Here is a 5,000-nt window from a genome sequence, read left to right as displayed (position 1 = left end):
CGTATTGTGCCTTAACCTAACCCGTATTGTGCCTTAACCTAACCCGTATTGTGCCTTAACCTAACCCGTATTGTGCCTTAACCTAACCCGTATTGTGCCTTAACCTAACCCGTATTGTGCCTTAACCTAACCCGTATTGTGCCTTAACCTAACCCGTATTGTGCCTTAACCTAACCCGTATTGTGCCTTAACCTAACCCGTATTGTGCCTTAACCTAACCCGTATTGTGCCTTAACCTAACCCGTATTGTGCCTTAACCTAACCCGTATTCTGCCTTAACCTAACCCGTGTTGTGCCTTAACCTAACCCGTGTTGTGCCTTAACCTAACCTGTGTTGTGCCTTAACCTAACCCGTGTTGTGCCTTAACCTAACCCGTGTTGCGCCTTAACCTAACCTATGTTGCGCCTTAACCTACCCTATATTGTACCTTAACCTAACCTATATTGTACCTTAACCTAACCTATGTTGCGCCTTAACCTAACCTATGTTGCGCCTTAACCTAACCTATGTTGCGCCTTAACCTAACCTATGTTGCGCCTTAACCTAACCTATGTTGCGCCTTAACCTAACCTATGTTGCGCCTTAACCTAACCTATGTTGCGCCTTAACCTAACCTATGTTGCGCCTTAACCTAACCTATGTTGCGCCTTAACCTAACCTATGTTGCGCCTTAACCTAACCTATGTTGCGCCTTAACCCAACACACGTTGCGCCTTAACCCAACACACGTTGCGCCTTAACCCAACACACGTTGCGCCTTAACCCAACACACGTTGCGCCTTAACCCAACACACGTTGCGCCTTAACCCAACACACGTTGCGCCTTAACCCAACACACGTTGCGCCTTAACCCAACACACGTTGCGCCTTAACCCAACACACGTTGCGCCTTAACCCAACACACGTTGCGCCTTAACCCAACACACGTTGCGCCTTAACCCAACACACGTTGCGCCTTAACCCAACACACGTTGGGCCTTAACCCAACACACGTTGGGCCTTAACCCAACACACGTTGGGCCTTAACCCAACACACGTTGGGCCTTAACCCAACACACGTTGGGCCTTAACCCAACACACGTTGGGCCTTAACCCAACACACGTTGGGCCTTAACCCAACACACGTTGGGCCTTAACCCAACACACGTTGGGCCTTAACCCAACACACGTTGGGCCTTAACCCAACACACGTTGGGCCTTAACCTGCTCTGTAATTGTCATACGACGCGTTAAATTAGTGTAGTGTTGCCTAACTGCAACCCCCGCAATATAGTTTGCTACTCGCACTGCCCGGTCCCCAGAGTATCGCTTCATGTTAAACACCTTGCAGCTATACACTGTAATGCGGATGGCAGCAGGACGTACATGCTCAATGCCCTTCGCAGTTGTTCATTGGCATTCGCATGGCGAAGCACAGCCTACGTTGTGGTACGGCTTGTGTCAACTGTCCGCTGATGTTGTACGTCCAAATCACACACTGTACTGCACATTGGTCCTCATGTACTGAATGATACATCGTGGTACATGTGTGACCGTACCACGACTGCGCCAACAACGGCGAACCATACGGTCCAAATATTGTGCACTCAGCTACATGTCGTCTCCCTATAAGAGCTGGATTGCAGTATGGTATGCCGTGGATGGCGATCGGCATGAGCCGTCTGTTGATGTAGTGGCGCGTGTTGTCAGACGTAGTCGTCTCTTCTCACACACCGTGATAGCATGGTGCACTGCGTTCCACATCTGCGACATGCGACAGAGGCCGGTTGACAGTCGTTCGCGCAATGGACATCGCATACGTACGGGGGCCACCTTCCACGTGTTCGCGAAGCGTGCACATGTTGTTGCGTGTATGTGGGCAGACATAGTGTGTCGTGACACCTGACACAGGCATGCAACAATCGTTGAATTTGCAAATGGCGATGGACGTCTACGTTTGCTGGTGACGTTACGCAAATGAAGAACTGGTAAACCGTTGTGGTGCGGTTGTTCTCGCTAGAGGTGAATCAGTGATGGCGACGATCGGTTGAGCTACCAACCGGTTGTTTCAGCGATACCCACCATGCCCACGAACGTGAATGGCATGTGGGTGTGAAGCGATACGCGGCGGTGGCTGGGTGGGACCGTCCCCGGCCGGTGAGGGGGGGCCTCCCGGCGTGCTGGCCGCGCGGTGCGTGGGCGCACGCGCTACAGCCGGCTGGTGGGGGCGGCCAGTGGCAGGCGCGCCGGCCGACGGAGGCGGCAGGCGGCGTAGCTGCGCGCCGGCGCACCCTGCACGCGGCGCCGTGCGGCCAAAGTAGGTCCTCGCGGGCCCGGTGCGAAGCGCGGTGGACATCTGCAGTGTGCTGGTCCGATTGAGGACTGTGTGCGCTGAGGATGCGCCGCCGCCCGGCGCTCGGCGCCGCGACGCCGTCTGCTGCTCGGTCGCCTCTGCGGTTCTCGCAGGTGGATTGTATCGCAGCTGTGCGGACGTGTTGGCGCGTGCGCTGTGCTGGGAGAGTTCGCTTCGGCACCCAAGTGGGGCTTTTGTCCTTCTGTGGCGCTGGCGTTGGAGCTGCCGGCCACCGTAGGTGGCGCGTGTTGTCTCCCGCCGGCAATGCCACGACAGCACGCTCCCGGGCCTCTGTCGGCAGCGGCAAGCTCAGTTGGGAGCACGGGTGGTCGCACCTAAAGCGTCTACTCGCCAAACTCCGGGCGATTGCGCCTCTCTCGAACCCGACCAAGTACTTAGGACGGCGCTGCGCGCCGCCGGGACCTGAGAGGGTTTCGAGGTGTATTGTGCAGGGGAGCTCAGCCTCCTCCTGTTTGCAGAATAATTGAGCGGACGCTTGCGTGTTCGCGCGGGCCCCCGGGACACACTCCCGGGCGGCCGGCTGCTCAGCTCTAGTTGACGCAGCTCCCTGGTTGATCCTGCCAGTAGTCATATGCTTGTCTCAAAGATTAAGCCATGCATGTCTCAGTACAAGCCGCATTAAGGTGAAACCGCGAATGGCTCATTAAATCAGTTATGGTTCCTTAGATCGTACCCACGTTACTTGGATAACTGTGGTAATTCTAGAGCTAATACATGCAAACAGAGTCCCGACCAGAGATGGAAGGGACGCTTTTATTAGATCAAAACCAATCGGTCGGCTCGTCCGGTCCGTTTGCCTTGGTGACTCTGAATAACTTTGGGCTGATCGCACGGTCCTCGTACCGGCGACGCATCTTTCAAATGTCTGCCTTATCAACTGTCGATGGTAGGTTCTGCGCCTACCATGGTTGTAACGGGTAACGGGGAATCAGGGTTCGATTCCGGAGAGGGAGCCTGAGAAACGGCTACCACATCCAAGGAAGGCAGCAGGCGCGCAAATTACCCACTCCCGGCACGGGGAGGTAGTGACGAAAAATAACGATACGGGACTCATCCGAGGCCCCGTAATCGGAATGAGTACACTTTAAATCCTTTAACGAGTATCTATTGGAGGGCAAGTCTGGTGCCAGCAGCCGCGGTAATTCCAGCTCCAATAGCGTATATTAAAGTTGTTGCGGTTAAAAAGCTCGTAGTTGGATTTGTGTCCCACGCTGTTGGTTCACCGCCCGTCGGTGTTTAACTGGCATGTATCGTGGGACGTCCTGCCGGTGGGGCGAGCTGAAGGCGTGCGACGCGCCTCGTGCGTGCTCGTGCGTCCGAGGCGGACCCCGTTGCAATCCTACCAGGGTGCTCTTGAGTGAGTGTCTCGGTGGGCCGGCACGTTTACTTTGAACAAATTAGAGTGCTTAAAGCAGGCAAGCCCGCCTGAATACTGTGTGCATGGAATAATGGAATAGGACCTCGGTTCTATTTTGTTGGTTTTCGGAACCCGAGGTAATGATTAATAGGGACAGGCGGGGGCATTCGTATTGCGACGTTAGAGGTGAAATTCTTGGATCGTCGCAAGACGAACAGAAGCGAAAGCATTTGCCAAGTATGTTTTCATTAATCAAGAACGAAAGTTAGAGGTTCGAAGGCGATCAGATACCGCCCTAGTTCTAACCATAAACGATGCCAGCCAGCGATCCGCCGCAGTTCCTCCGATGACTCGGCGGGCAGCCTCCGGGAAACCAAAGCTTTTGGGTTCCGGGGGAAGTATGGTTGCAAAGCTGAAACTTAAAGGAATTGACGGAAGGGCACCACCAGGAGTGGAGCCTGCGGCTTAATTTGACTCAACACGGGAAACCTCACCAGGCCCGGACACCGGAAGGATTGACAGATTGATAGCTCTTTCTTGATTCGGTGGGTGGTGGTGCATGGCCGTTCTTAGTTGGTGGAGCGATTTGTCTGGTTAATTCCGATAACGAACGAGACTCTAGCCTGCTAACTAGTCGCGTGACATCCTTCGTGCTGTCAGCGATTACTTTTCTTCTTAGAGGGACAGGCGGCTTCTAGCCGCACGAGATTGAGCAATAACAGGTCTGTGATGCCCTTAGATGTTCTGGCCGCACGCGCGCTACACTGAAGGGAATCAGCGTGTCTTCCTAGGCCGAAAGGTCGGGGTAACCCGCTGAACCTCCTTCGTGCTAGGGATTGGGGCTTGCAATTGTTCCCCCATGAACGAGGAATTCCCAGTAAGCGCGAGTCATAAGCTCGCGTTGATTACGTCCCTGCCCTTTGTACACACCGCCCGTCGCTACTACCGATTGAATGATTTAGTGAGGTCTTCGGACTGGTACGCGGCATTGACTCTGTCGTTGCCGATGCTACCGGAAAGATGACCAAACTTGATCATTTAGAGGAAGTAAAAGTCGTAACAAGGTTTCCGTAGGTGAACCTGCGGAAGGATCATTACCGACTAGACTGCATGTCTTTCGATGTGCGTGTCGTGTCGCGCAACACGCTACCTGTACGGCTCGCAGTAGCCGTGCGCCGCGTGCGGAACCACGCGTGCTTCTCAAAACTAACGCCAATGTTGTGTGGTACGAGCGCTGAAGCGCTGGAGCGGCTGGCCTGCGGCACCTGGCGCCTGGCGCGGTTTTGAAT

At 54.4% G+C, this 5,000-nt stretch overlaps 1 non-coding gene across 1 annotated transcript; it reads left to right on the top strand.

Moving 5' to 3' along the window:
* Positions 1–2,898: 2,898 nt before the first annotated feature.
* Positions 2,899–4,808, top strand: LOC126433492 (small subunit ribosomal RNA). The gene has a single exon (XR_007578527.1). It is a non-coding gene; the product is annotated as a small subunit ribosomal RNA (ribosomal RNA).
* The last annotated feature ends 192 nt before the right edge of the window (positions 4,809–5,000 follow it).

Source organism: Schistocerca serialis, unplaced genomic scaffold (genome assembly GCF_023864345.2).
Source record: "Schistocerca serialis cubense isolate TAMUIC-IGC-003099 unplaced genomic scaffold, iqSchSeri2.2 HiC_scaffold_1167, whole genome shotgun sequence".
NCBI lineage: Eukaryota > Metazoa > Arthropoda > Insecta > Orthoptera > Acrididae > Schistocerca > Schistocerca serialis.
The sequence above is the reverse complement of the archived record's forward strand: the minus strand, read 5'-3'. Positions and strand labels throughout refer to the sequence as shown.